Consider the following 15012-nt stretch of genomic DNA (forward strand, 5'->3'; position numbering starts at 1 on the left):
GAATGAAGCTGAGTGAATCAGATGAAGGGAAAAATGAGAGTGAGGGAGTTTCTGAATCAAATGAACTTACTTTCCTTGGAGAAAACTTATACTCAGAAACTTTAAAAGTATCTATATTTCCAGATATCTTTTTCATAAAATTCATCTGAAAGAATGGCTCTGTCTCCTTGATTGCAACAGCAAGGTAAATGCTGGGGTAACAGTGGGAGAAGTGAAAAGAACAAATGAAGATGACTAATCAGGGTTAAATGGCCAAGACACTGAGACAAAGGCAGATGGTCACTGAGAGAGAAGACAGGGAATAAGGAACAGCTGAGGGGAGGAGGTTATTGGTTCTTACCTCTTCTCAGTGTACTCATATCTGAAAAGAAAATTGAAGAAATAAGAAACTTGTTTCATGTTAAACACAATATCAGTTAAGAAAGATAACAGAAATTGACCCAACCCTTCATACTTCATTATAGAGCACACTTTGACCCACATTTGTGGGTTTTAAAAAACTTCATCTTTAGGAGTCAATACTGTTTTTCCTCCCATATCCCTTTGCACAAGTTACTAAGTCAGAAAATTAAATGAAGAGGGAGTTAAGTCAGAAATTCTGGGATGTGCAACCCTAAGCTTTCCCCTGTCACTGGATGATCACATTTTCAGTTTAAATTACAGACAGATTCACGGATAAGACAGGGACTTAACCAGCGGTGGGAAGCATACAGTAGAGGTGCCCATTTAGCCAAAACAGTTTTCTTCCACTAGTCATATGACACCTGCTCTGTACATTAAAGAGTTATATACATAAAGACCAATTTTATGCAGAAAAACATAACTGTACTTGTTAGAAAAAGACAATATTAAGCATGAATGGTTAAATTTTCTTTTTCTTAAACATTGTGCTCAATAATTTTTCTTGCACCCTTCACATAAAAAGTACAGATCAGAGATGTATCACTTTTCCACATGCCATAAGACACTTCATTATTCTATAAATTGTTTATTTTAAATTACTGTTTATTTGCTTATGGTGTCACCATAATGTCAAAGAATAAAAAAAATGGCACAGTTAGATATTTTTAAAGGCCAGAAAAAATCATGTAAAATATTTAGATACTTTGGGACATCTATGTCATATAATCAGGGACAGAAGAAGAGTGATGCCCCACTCTGTCACATCTGACCAGTGAATGACATATTGATCATGACACAGGGTTTGAAAAGGCAATAATCAGAGGCCCGTTTTGTAGAAAGCTTAGAGTCTATTCTCTCAGGGGTTTGGAGAAGTACCAATTGAATACTAATGGGTCCTCAAATATGGAATGCTTTACAGAGGTCTTAAGTTGAATATTTTCCAGAAATACATACATATAAGTTCATATATATATATATATACATGTTAATATAAACCTATAATATATGTATATATAAGAAATCATGTATCTGTCAGCTTGATACTCTTCATCTCACCAATGTCTTAATGGAACTGTGACAATTTACTGCAAGGCAGAAGCAGCCCATGTTTACAGAGAAATAACTGTGTAAAATGAGAAATGATGGAACGGGAAGGAACGTCAGGTAAGAGACAGAAATGAGCAAAGTTCTAAATAGGAAAAGCCCTGCCTCAAGAAGGTGGGACCAGGGGAGAAAGTTGACTTCTAGGAGCAGACAGGCCAAAGGACAGCACTGGATAAAAAGGCTGAAAATATCACAGGGTGAAATACCCCAGATGTTTTTAAGTAGATCAAGAGTAAAGAATATCAACAATTTTACCAAATGCTTTTTAAATTTTTCTGAAAAAGGAAAAGAAGGTCAATGCCAATTTCTTGGAAACAACCCACAAAGAGAATTGAAATGTACTGATTAATTCAAATTTAAAATGAACCCAATCATGTTTCAGATAAACTCAGAAACACAAGTCATATCACACATGGCCCCACAATCACACACCTGCACACTGGCTCAGAGCTCACGGTTGTCCGCAGGTATTCCACAGCAAATAAAAAGGTCGAAAATGGAGTTAATTAATTTTATTTGTTTATTTATTTTAGTGAGGTGAGGAGAAAGGAGAAAAGAAAGGGTGAGAGATGGGGAGAGGAGCAGGCAACATCAACTCCTATATGTGCCTTGAGAGGACAAACCCAGGGTTTCAAACTGGTGATCTCAGCATTTCAGGTCCACACTTTATCCATTGCGCCACCACAGGTCAGGCATTTTTATTTTACTTGTTAATTTATTTATTTTGGAGTTAATTTTGTAAAACAATTTAAAAATATTAGTTTTAATGTTTACTTTATAAAATAATTGTTTTGTTTTCAAAAAGGAATTTATTTATTAGTATTACTATGAGAAGAAATGGGAGGCAATAGTGCAGTATATGGATGGACAGTTGTTTCACTTTAGCTGTAACTGCTGCCCTGTGTGCCGTGTCCGGGCAAGTCCAGGGTCGAACTGACAACCTCAGTGTTCCAGGTCCACACTCTATCCACGGGGCCATCACAGGCTTGGCTGAAAGTATTCTTGGTCTATTTGCAATATTCACGTTTCTGTTATTCCATTTGTTAGATTTAGTATGGTCATTAGATGCTTTTAAACACATCAGTGAGTGTGATTGCTGCAGCAGCAACCTGGTGCAGAGTGGCCACCACACTGTGGAAGGAGTACTGACACACAGCTCCTCCCAGTAACACGGGTCAGGGGTCTGGGTGCTGCGTCCTCCATGTTTTTGTCCATGAACTCACTCTTAACCATAGTATGTTTGACTTTCTCTTTTAATTCATTCCTGAATGAAGAATATCTTAATATTCATGGGTGCTGAATGCAGGAAAGAGACAGGACTACGATTATCTGTCAGAGATTCTGTTTCTCACTGGACCTTCTGGTGTCTTTCCCTTAACCTAGAAAAAAAATATCTAAGCACACATGTATGAGACAGTTCTCTAAAAACTGTACTTAAGAGGCCATAAAAGCCTTATATCTGCTAACTGTTGTCTCTACATCATGGCCAAGTCTTTTCTATTCCATAAATAAAGAATATATCTTGCAAGTGACATCAGAGAACTGGTGCCATGAGGGGTGCTCCTGATATCGCCCCTTGAAATTTCAACAAATTTAACAACTAAAGACAGAGAAAAATATCTCAGCAGCACCTGAAATATAAACACACCAGACAAAAGTATGATAGGGCAAAAAAGGTGGCTGAATATATAATCCACTCTGAAGGAAATAAGATGGAGAACTGGGTATTTTGCTCTCCTCACTGATCTGAGGAAGGAGCGCTTTCATGTGAAGCTGAGTGAAGCAGAGGGTCAGAGGCAGAAGGAAGGAGCAGGGTTAAGGTGGATGATCAAGCAGAAGGAAGAACACGCCAGCTCTGCCTGAGATCAAAGATGTGGGGCGAGCATAGGCGTTAGGCTCTGACAAAGGTTGCCAGTGTGTGGTGCCTGTGGAGTTAGCATTGATTGAGTCATTACCAGAATCAGCATCATTGTGCATTCCCGGCTCTGTGGTCACGGGCAGTGTGTGAATGGCTCTACCTGGCACCACTGATGTGGGCATGTGTGCGCAGGCTGGATGGCTTAACCCGAGATTATCAGCGATAGGCATCTGTGTGGGCTGTTGTCAGCGTCTCTGTGCATTCCCAGCTGCACAATCACCAGCATGGGATGTGCACACAGGCTAGGGTCCTTGGGTCTGGGACTGCCTGGGAGGGGCACCTCCACGGGGCTTTTGCAGGCTTTTGAGTGGACTTCCGGCTTTGACTGAGACCACAGGAGTACTGCGCCTGAGTGGGTGGGTGCAGGTGTCTCTGTGCACTGTGAAGTCGTGGGGGCTAGGCGTGCATGTGGTTTACTGTGGCTTACCAAACAGTGCACAAGAATAAAGCCTGTAGAGGAGAGGCGGCAAGATGGCGCTGGAGTAGGCGGATGTACCAACTCCCACCTCCCAGAACCAAAGTGGATTACAACTTAATTTTAAGAACCATCATCTGGAAAAACCAACTTTGGACTAAACTAAGAGGACTCTTCAACCAAGGAACACTGAAGAAGCCACACTGAAAATGGTAGGAAAAATGCAAACATGGAGAGGGCTGCCCAGCTCCCCAAAGCGAATGGCAACCCAGAGAGACTTGCATGGCAGGAAATGAGTTTAGCAGAGAGGGGAGGGTCCTGAGCCCCAGGAACAAAGCCCCACCCAGCAGCCCCAGAGCCTAGAAGAAGCATATGGACAGTATTTAGCTGCAAAACAAGCCAGTATACTGTTTGTGAGAAAGAGACAGATTTCTCAGACCCAGGATTCTTCTTGAAGGGACCGCACAGAAAACCTCTCTCACAACAACTCACCCGGAGCTCCGGGGGATGAGGAGAAAGGAGAGGACCAGAGCAATGGAAAGAGAGTGTAATATAGGAGGCACAGGCACAGGCAGAAGAAACACTTTGAGAAACAGCCATCCTAACCTCTGGGCTGAGTCACTCCCCAAATCTGAAATGAATATTTCCCCTGGAAACAGCAATATCATCAAAAGGAAGCAGGACACCAGCCAAACAAGCTCTCCCACGGTACTTAGATCAGAGTTGCTTAGAAGGAGAGAGCTTTTGGGACTATAGTAGTGAGTCTTAGGGTCTGACCTTCAGCACCCCCACCCACACGGCTAAGGGCTCACCCAAGGGCAGGCGGTGGTGAGACAGGGAAGTGCAGTTCTGTCAGCAAGGGTGGAAGCTGGCTGGCCACAACTGAGGCCCAGGTGTGAGCTTGGTCTTGCCTGGGTGGGGAGGAGGAGAGAAGGAGGGAACGTGCGAAAGTGGTCAAGCCCAGCTGCAGACCGCCTGCAATTCAGCCTGTGGGGGAAGAGCATGAGCCCCAGAATGTGTGGAGACCCATACTTAAGCAAGGGCGCAGGAGTGAATCCATGCCCCGCCTGTGGAACTGAAGCTTGTGGCTGGACACAGGAGCCAGCTCCTCCTGAGGGGGTGGAGCGAAAGCCCAGAACAGGTGGAGTCTCACAAATGAGCATGAGCATGCAGCCCTGTCCAGCGAGTGGAGCCAAGGCTTGCAGCCATTTTGTGAATGGGCTCCTCCTGTAGGAACGGGGCGAAACCCCAGTATCAGGTGGAGACCTGCAGCTGAGCAAAGGTGCTCACCCTTGCTCTCAGGGCCCAGCATAACACCACCAGTGGGGGAGGAGCAAAGGCTTAGGCCACCAAAGCTTGTACACCCAAGCACGTGATCACAACCCCTCCCATGAAAAAGAGGCAGAAACCACAGCAACAACACAAGTGGGCTGGCACAGGCAATGCCCATACCCTAATGCCCTAGGCAGCAGCAGCAGAAGGGGTGGCAGGCTTGCAGACAGTCCACACCTAGGGAACACAAAGGCCACATGCAGTGGACTCCAGTGGCCAAAACCTTATTTTACACAAACAAAATGAGAAGGCAGAGAAATGCAACAAAATGAATCAAGAGAAATCCCCAGAAAAGGACCTGAATGAGTCAGAAATAACCAAATTACCAGATGCAGAGTTAAAATAACAATTGTTAGGATGCTCAAAGACCTTAGAACAACAATAGATGGTCATTATAAACACCTAAATAAAGAGATAGGAAATATAAAAAGTAACATTAAAATAATAAAATAGAATCAGTCAGAAATGACAAATATAATATCAGAAATGAAGAACACAATGGAAGGAATTAAAAGCAGGATGGATGAAGCTGAGAATCAAGTCAGCGAGTTTGAGGACAAGATAAATGAATGCATGGAAGCGGAGCAGAAAAAAGAAAAGAAACTCAAAAAGTCTGAGGAAACTCTAAGAGAGCTCTGTGACAACATGAAGAGAAATAACATCCGCATTAAAAGGGTTCCTGAAGAAGAAGAGAAAGAACAAGGAATAAAGACTTTGTTCAAACATATCATAGCTAAAAACTTCCCTAAATTAAGGCAGGAAAACATCTTACAAGTTCAAGAAGCACAGAGAACTCCATTAAAAAGAAACCCAAAGAAATCTACACCAAGACCATCATAATTAAAATACCAAAGATAAGTGGTAAAGAGAAAATATTAAAAGCTGCTAGAAAAAAAGGCTATCATTTACAAAGGAGCCCCCATAACGATGACATCTGACTTCTCAACAGAAACACTTGAGGCCAGAAGGGAATGGCAAGAAATATTCAAAGTAATGCAGAACAAGAACCTACAACCAACACTACTTTATCCAGCAAGGCTATCATTTAAAATTGAAATAGAAATAAAAAGCTTCCCAGACAAAAAACAACTCAAGGAATTTATTACAACCAAACCAATGCTGCAGGAAATGTTAAGGGGCCTGTTGTAAACAGATCAAAGGGGAAAAATAATATAGCAAAAGAGGAATACAGTTTTAAAGAATAAAATGGCAATAAACAACTACATATCAATAACCTTAAATGTAAATTGCTTAAATGATCCAATCTAAAGACATAGGGTAGCTGCGTGGGTAAGAAAACAGAACCCATACATATGCTGCTGTCTACAAGAGACACACCTTAAAAAGAAAGATGCACATAGACTGAAGATAAAAGGATGAAAAAATATTTCACGACGATGGAAATGAAAAAAAAGCTGGGGTAGCAATACATATATCAGAAAAAATGGACTTTAAAACAAAGGATATAGTAAGAGATAAAGAAGGTCACTACATAATGATAAAGGGAGCAATCCAACAGGAAGATATAACCATTATATATATCTATGCACCTAATATAGGAGCACATAAATATATAAAGCAGACTTTGATGGATATAAAGGGTGAGATCAACAGCAATATTATAATAGTAGAGGATTTCAATACACCAGTAACATCACTAGATAGATCCTCAAGAAAGAAAATTAACAAAGGATCAGCAGACTTAAAGGACACACTAGATCAACTCAATTTAATAGATATCTTCAGAACCTTTCACCCTAAAGCAGCAGAATATACATTCTTTTAAAGTGCTCATGGTACATTCTCTAGGATAGACCTCATGCTAGGGTACAAAACAGGTATCAATAAATTTAAGAAGATTGAAATCATATCGAGCACTTTCTCTGATCACAATGGCATGAAAAGAGAAATCAACCACAACAGAAAAACTGAAAAATACTCAAACACTTGGAAACTAAATAGCATATTATTAAATAATGAATGGGTTAACAATGAGATCAATTGAGAAATAAAAATATTCCTAGAAACAAATGATAACGAGCATACATCAACTCAAAATTTATGGGACACAGGAAAAGCAGTCCTGAGAGGGAAGTTCATAGCACTACAGGCATACCTTAAAAAGCTAGAAAAAGCTCAAATAAACAACTTGACCTTGCATCTAAAAGAACTAGAAAAAGAACAGCAAGTAAAGCCAGAGGTAGTAGAAGAAAGGAAATAATAAAGATCAGAGTGGAAATAAATGACCTAGAGGCTAAAGAGACAATACAGATAATCAATGAAACTAGGAGCTGGTTCTTTGAAAAGGTAACCAAGATCAATGAACCTTTAACTAAACTCACCAAGAAAAAAAAGGGAGAGGACTCAAATAAATAAAATTAAAAATGAGAGTAGAGAAATAACAACTGACACAACAGAAATACAAAATATTGTAAGAAAATACTTTGAAGAAATGTATGCCAAAAAACTAGACAACCTAAATGAAATGAACCAATTCCTTGAAACATACAATCTTCCAAAAATCAATCTGGAAGAATCAAAAAACCTACACAGATCAATTATACCAAATGAGATCAAAACAGTTATCAAAAAACTTACACCAAAGAATGTCCTGGACCTGATGGCTTCACAAGTGAATTCTACTAAATATTCAAAGAAGAACTAACTCCTATCCTTCTCAAGTTATTTCAAAAAATTCAAGAGTAAGGAAGACTTCCAAGCTCCTTTTATGAGTCAAGCATAATTCTGATTCCAAAACCAGGCAAAGACATCACAAATAAAGAAAATTATAGGCCAATATCACTGATGAATATAGATGCTACAATCCTCAACAAAATATTAGCAAACAGGATCCAACAATATATGAAAAAAATCATACACCATGATCAAGTGAGATTTATTCTGGAGAGGCAAGGCTGGTACAATATTTGCAAATCAATCAATGTGATTCATCACCTAAAAAAAGGAAGGAGAGAAACCACATGATAATTTCAATAGATGCAGAAAAAGCATTTGATAAAATCCAGCACCCATTCATGATCAAAACTCTCAGCAAAGTGGGAATACAGGAAACAAAGCTCAACATGATAAAAACCATCTATAACAAACCCACAGCCAACATCATACTAAATGGGCAAAAATTAAAAGCAATCCCCTTAAGATCAGGAACAAGGCAGGGGTGCCCCCTTTCACCACTCTTATTCAGCATAGTCCTGGAAGTCCTAGCCAAAGCATTCAGACAAGAAAAAGAAATAAAAGGCATTTGAGTTGGAAAAGAAGAAATAAAACTATAATTATTTGCAGATGATATGATATTGTATATAGAAAACCCTAAAGTCTCAGTCAAAAAACTACTGGATCTGATAAATGAATTCAGCAAAGTGGCAGGAAATAAAATTAATACTCAGAAATCAGAGGCATTTTTATACACCAACATTGAACAGTCAGAAAGAGAAATTAAGGAAACAATCCCCTTCACTCCTACAACCAAAAAAATAAAGTACCTAGGAGTAAATTTAACCAAGGAGACTAAAGACTTGTACTCAGAAAATTATAAAACATTGATAAAAGAAATCAAGGAAGATACAACAAGTGGAAGCATATACCGTGCTCATGGTTAGGAAGAATAAACATCATTAAAATAATTATATCACCCAAAGCAATTTATAAATTCAATGCAATACCAATTAAAATACCAATGACATACTTTAAAGATGTAGATCATATATTCCAAAAATTTATATAGAACCAAAAAAGAACATAAATAGCCTCAGCAATTTTAAAAAAGAAGAATAAAGTGTGAGATATCACACTTCCTGTTATCAAGTTATACTACAAGGCCATTGTACTCAGAACAGCCTGGTATCAGCATAAGAACAGGCACATAGATCAGTGGAACAGAACGGAGAAACCGGAAATAAACCCACAGCTCTATGGACAATTGATATTTGACAAAGGAGGTAAGAGCATACAATAGAGTAAAGACAGCCTCTTTAATAAATGGTGTTGGGAAAATTGGACAACTACCTGCAAAAAAAATGAAACTAGACCACCAACTTACACCATTCACAAAAATAAACTCAAATGGATAAAAGACTTAAATGAAAGCCACGAAACCATAAGCATCTCAGAAGAAAACATGGGCAGTAAGCTCTCCGACATCTCTTGCAGCAATATATTTGCTGATTTATCTCCACGGGCAAGTGAAATAAAATATAGGATAAACAAATGGAACTATATCAAACCAAAAAGCTTATGCACAGCTAAAGACAATAAGAACAGAGTAAAAACACAAACTACACAATGGGAGAAGATATTTGACAGTACATCTGATAAGTGGTTAATAACCAAAATTTATAAAGAACTTGTAACTCTCAACACCAGGAAGAAACAATTGAATCAAAAACTTGGCAAAAGAAATGAATAGACACTTCTCCAAAGAGGACATAGAGATGGCCAATAGGCATATGAAAAAATGCTCAACATCACTAATCGTTAGAGAAATGCAAATTAAAACCACAATGCGATATTACCTCACACCAGTCAAAATGGCGCTCATCAACAAAAGAAACAGAATAAGTGCTGGCGAGAATGTGGAGAAAATGAATCCTTCTGCACTGCTGGTGGGAATGCAAACTGGTGCAGCCACTGTGGAAAGCAGTATGGAGATTCCTCAGAAAACTAAAAATCCAACTGCCTTTTGACCCAGCCATCCACTTTTAGGCATATACCCCAAGAACACCATAGAACTGATCCAAAACGAGAAATGCACCCGCATGTTTGTGGCAGCGTTGTTCACAATAGCGAAGATCTGAAAACAGCCCAGGTGTCCGTCAGTGGAAAAGTGGATTAAAAAGCTTTGATACATATATACTTTGGAATACTACTCAGCCATAAGAAATGATGACATCGGATCATTTACAGCAGCATGGATGGACCTTGATAACATTATACTGAGCGAAATAAGTAAACCAGAAAAACTAGGAACTATATGATTCCATACATAGGTGGGACTCAAAATTGAGACTCATGGACACAAATAAGAGTGTAGTGGTTACCAGGGTGAGGGGAAGGGAAGAGAAGGAGGAGGGGAAGGGAGTGGCATAAAGAAAAACAAATAAAAGGCGATGGAGGACAATTTGATTTTAGGTGATAGGTATAAAACATAATTAAATGTCAAAATGATTTGGTGAAGTTTTGTCTGAATTATGTATTCTAATTGGTCAATGTCACTGTTAAAATTAATTTCTAAAAATAAAAAGAATATGTCTTGAAAATATATTCCTCTGAAATCATCACTACATTTTTCAAAATAACATGTTACATGTGGGGACATAAATGTTAAATAACTTTTGGGTGCAGTACTAAGTAGTGGTGTAGACTTCTCTTGGAATAGTGCCTGACCTCTTAGAGATACGAGATTGACTTGAGTGAGGAACATATGAATAAAAATCCCAAAGGAAGAGCGTTTCGATAAATTAATATTAAGTTAATACAAATGAAAGAAGAATGATTACTATGGTTAGAAAGAGAAAATAACCTGGCACAATTATGTAATATTATTTATATACTTTGGATCACATGAGAATATGGTTCAGGGAAGTAGAATAGCAAGTCTGCAGATTATACTTGACTTATGGTATGTTCAGTATGTTTAAAAGTTCAATAGAAGAAAGAGCATAAATCAGATAATTTGATGTCTAATCTCTTACCTTAAGAATATGAATATTGGCCTAGGCCAGTCAGCTCAGTGGTAAAATGTCGCCCAGTGTGTGAATGTCCTGGGTTTGGTTCACGATTAGGGCACACAGAAGTTCTCATCTGCTTCATCACATTTCTCCCTCTCTCACTCTCTCTCTCTTCACCTCCCACAGCCATGGCTTGATTAGAGTGAGTTGGCCCTGGGTCCTTAGCATGGCTCCATGGCCTGCACCTCACATGCTAAGAACACCTCATTTGTTTAGCAATGGAGCAATGCCCCAGATGAGCAGAGCATCACCCCAGTGATCTTGCCAGGTGGATATGTGTTAGGGCACATGTGAGAGTCTGTCTCTCTGCCTCCCCTCCTCTCACTAAATAAAAAAAAGAAAAGAGAAAGAATTAGAATAATATCATCTGCACAGTGGGCACTCCAATCTGGAGATTATGCTGGAGAACCCAAGTGAAAGGAAGTTTTCTAGAAGAACTTTTGAATGAAAACAAGCACATTTTTCTTAACCCAATTCTCTTTATCTCATCAACATTTAAGTGAAATTATAGGATTCATCTGGAAGACAGAAGAAACCTAAGAATATATAGTAAATGAAGGAAGGGCAGTGAGAAAGGTAGAGGTAGAGAATGAGAAGGAAGATGAACATGGGAGAATTCTACGAGGCAGAAATAAAAATGGATAGTAAAATTTAAAATTCACGGAAAAAAAGCCAAGATAGGGTGTGTAATAAATTAAAAATGAGAGAACAGTCAAGAAAAGAAGTATTATTTTTTTTGTTTTGTATTTTCCTGAAGTGAGAAGTGGGGAGGCAGAGAGACAGACTCCCCGATGTGACTGACCGAGATCCACCTGGCATGCCCACCAGGGGGCGATGCTCTGCCCATCTGGGCCCTTTCTCCATTGCAACCAAAGTCATTCTAGCACTTGAGGTGGAGGCCATGGAGCCGTCCTCAGTGGCCGGGCCAACTTTGTTCTCATGGAGCCTTGGCTGCAGGAGGGAAAGAGGGAGACAGAGAGAAAGGGGAGCGGTTTGGGGTGGAGAAGCAGATGGGTGCTTCTTCTGTGTGCCCTGGCTGGGAATCGATCCGGGTACTTCCACACACCATGCCGACGCTCTACCACTGAGTAAACTGGCCAGGGAGGTAAAGAAATCTTTTCTATGAAATATCTCACTAAAGGATTGTCAGTCTGAGAAAAGTTACCATTTTTTTTCTTAAGTTCTTTTGAAAGAAAAATAGAAATCTTTTGTAAATATAATAGAAATAAACACTGAAAATTAAGACCAGTTGAAAATGACCAGTTCAAAATCAATTAGTATGATGAAGATAATGAGAAAGAGTAATAAAGAAACTAAGCAAAACTGAAAAATAGTCAAGAGATCACTTTTTTATTTTGAGAAAAAAGAGAAAAATAAATGACATGTTTTCAAGTGACTAGGTAAAAGGGAGATGTTGCAGAAGTGTCAGAGACCACCTAGAATGTTCTCTCCAACGTTTATAAAATGTCTGGTTCATGACAGTGACAGGGGAGTGACAGTGAACGCCCCATCCGTTCACACTGTTTCTGTTGGCTAGTCCCATGGAACCGGCTCTGTACACTGAAGAGATCTATACCAGGTGGAATGTTCAAGAGTATAACTGAATATAAATACATGAAGCTGAGTTTATTAGTCTTGAGAGTATAATTGAATTGTCATTAGAAAGGAAGGATATTGAATCTTGAATTTCTACATTATATTTTCTTTGTGTGTGGAAACCAGCAGGAGACCAGGTGAGGGCAGGATGGCTCCCATTTCTGAAAGCAAGAAACTGAAGGGAGGTCGTGCCGGGTGAACGGGAATGTGCGTTTATTCCAAGAAGTATTATCCTGGGCAGTGAGAGGGGCAGGAAGTCATGACCCTAACGCCAGATTCCCACCACTGCTCTGATCCCGGCATCTCCTCAGCTGCTCTGTCCACAGTGATCATTCCTGTGCCAGTGTCCCCAGTGGGTGAGGGAACACTCCCCCTTGTGAGTGTGTCATTGTAGGCTAATCATTCATCATTGTCACAACCATAAAAGAACCTTACACATTTGACCTGTTTACAGTTCATACAAATTAGTTCTAATTCTGCCTAATTAACCCACTCAGTTAAACAGCTCATCAAAATTGATAGTCTGTTATGTATTTAAAATTAAAATAATCCGGCTTCTTTTCCACAAACTAAGTATCTTTCATTTATTTAAACCATTTTCCTGAATTGGAGTTTGGTAACCCAGCAAATTCTGACAACTATCACTTCATGTGCTCACCAATGCTGATTCCCAGGGTTAATACGGGTTTGCTGTGAACACTGAGTGATGGGATGTTAGAAGGAGATTATGAGAGCCCTTCTGTGGAAACTACTTTCTTTACAGACACACCACATAACTCTGTGAGAAAGTCTTCTTGGTTTTCTTCAGATGTTCAGTGCCCAAAATATCCAGCCCATCACTTCACTCATGTTTAAACTTACCGTTTTCTTTGAGCTCCTTAGAAACTTGATTATTTGAAGGTGTTCGTTCCATGGTTAGAAGTGCAGCTGACTTATTTTTCGGTGAAATAGTAGTTATAATGCAAAAATAGAAACACAAAGACTTTTTTGTTGATTTCTCTGTAGATTGAAACAGCTTTTCTTTCATTTCCTTCCTGCAAGCAAACAGAATCAAGACCCAGATCAGTTTCCTCAGGAGAAGTGACCTCCATCACTTTCTAGGACACAGGGAGACTGGCGTCTGGGCGTGGCCCACGGTGGGGAACTGAGGACAGGGTTAGGATGGGCGGAGCCTCTCTCCTGGGTCAGGGGTGGGCTTTGACCAAGGTCACCTCCCCTCCACTCCCAGAAGTGGAGGACGCCCTGTCTGTCACAGGCCTGCTCTCACCCCCAAGTTCCTTCCTGAGAAAAGTGTGAGAAGCTGCAAACAGTAAGGAGGATTCTGGATCTTTAGAAGGTCTGCCTGAGTGAATTCCTGATGGGAATTGAGTGAGTGCTTGCATTCCAGAAGGGGGCGCGGGGGAAAGAGAGTGAGAGTGTTCTTACCCGACACAAAGTGAAAGCCACTGACAGGAAGAGAACTGAGGGGAGCCGGGATGATACAGGACAGAGAGGGGACACAGAACCTACAGCGATCCAGTCACACAGATTCTCAGGACCAGAGAGACTAAGATTACAGTCTAGTGTTTAAGACAGAGAGTATTAGAGCTTTTCTAGAAAAATCCTTAAGGTTTTCTAAAGGGAGAAATAAGTTAGAACACTATATTCAAATTATGAAGGTCAAATATGCTAAATTTAGGCCCTTTTCTGTCAATTTTTCATTGTTTCTGTTGACACCTTAGGTTCTGCATAAACACACACACACACACACACTGCTCTTCCTCACCATAATAAAATATTCTGTTTAGATTTACCTGGCTGAGCCATCAACAGAAATGTATCAGTTTCTGAGGGTCATAGGACACCTTTCTCCTGTAAAGCCTCTTCTGAAACACGAAGCTCACCGCCTAGAAGCTTCGCTCAGAGGTCCGGAGTTCTCCTCCCTGCGAGGTTCCAGTGGGGATGTGAGAGGAGCTCCCGGATGTGGAGAGCAGCTGGGGACTGCAGACTGCACTTTGTTCCCTCATTCCTGTGATGGTTGTAGAGATCTCACATGGCCATAAAGCCACGTGTATGATCTAGATATCAGTGCTGTGCTCATGTGAACACACACACACACACACACACACACACACACACACCTCTAAGAACAGCTGTCTCTCCGCTTACTTTTGTTTCTTTTAATACTATTGTCTAGATGATAGTATACAGTAGGGATTTACATGAAACATTCTCAGATCTATGTATTTATCTTGTTCAGAGTAAGGACTGCGTGTATAAGCTACCTCTGCCACGTTTTGCAATCCAGACTTGTTCATCGTACAGTTTATGGAGAATACACCCAGGATTCTGAGGGGAGCTGTTTCCTTTGACACCTCAGCCCCACAGATGCTCACAGAGTGTCTGTGCACAAAGCTGGTGCAGATACTCACAGTCTCAAGAGTCTGCTCTCAGGACACTCTGGGCACTCAATGCCCACAGCACTGAGTTAGAATTCTCTCAGTGGCTCTGGGCAGGAA

General features: G+C 40.1%; 1 protein-coding gene and 1 long non-coding RNA gene across 2 annotated transcripts in view; both read right to left on the reverse strand.

The window, feature by feature from the left end:
• Nucleotides 1-15012, reverse strand: part of LOC136389327 (uncharacterized) — a 178429-nt gene that overhangs the window by 43209 nt on the left and 120208 nt on the right. The gene's annotated exons all lie outside the window — the stretch shown is intronic.
• On the reverse strand, nt 340-14482 carry LOC136387794 (uncharacterized). Its single transcript, XR_010748161.1, has 3 exons — nt 14308-14482; nt 13376-13548; nt 340-361 (listed from the first exon to the last, which is right to left on the reverse strand). It is a non-coding gene; the product is annotated as an uncharacterized lncRNA (long non-coding RNA).

Source organism: Saccopteryx leptura, chromosome 1 (genome assembly GCF_036850995.1).
Source record: "Saccopteryx leptura isolate mSacLep1 chromosome 1, mSacLep1_pri_phased_curated, whole genome shotgun sequence".
NCBI lineage: Eukaryota > Metazoa > Chordata > Mammalia > Chiroptera > Emballonuridae > Saccopteryx > Saccopteryx leptura.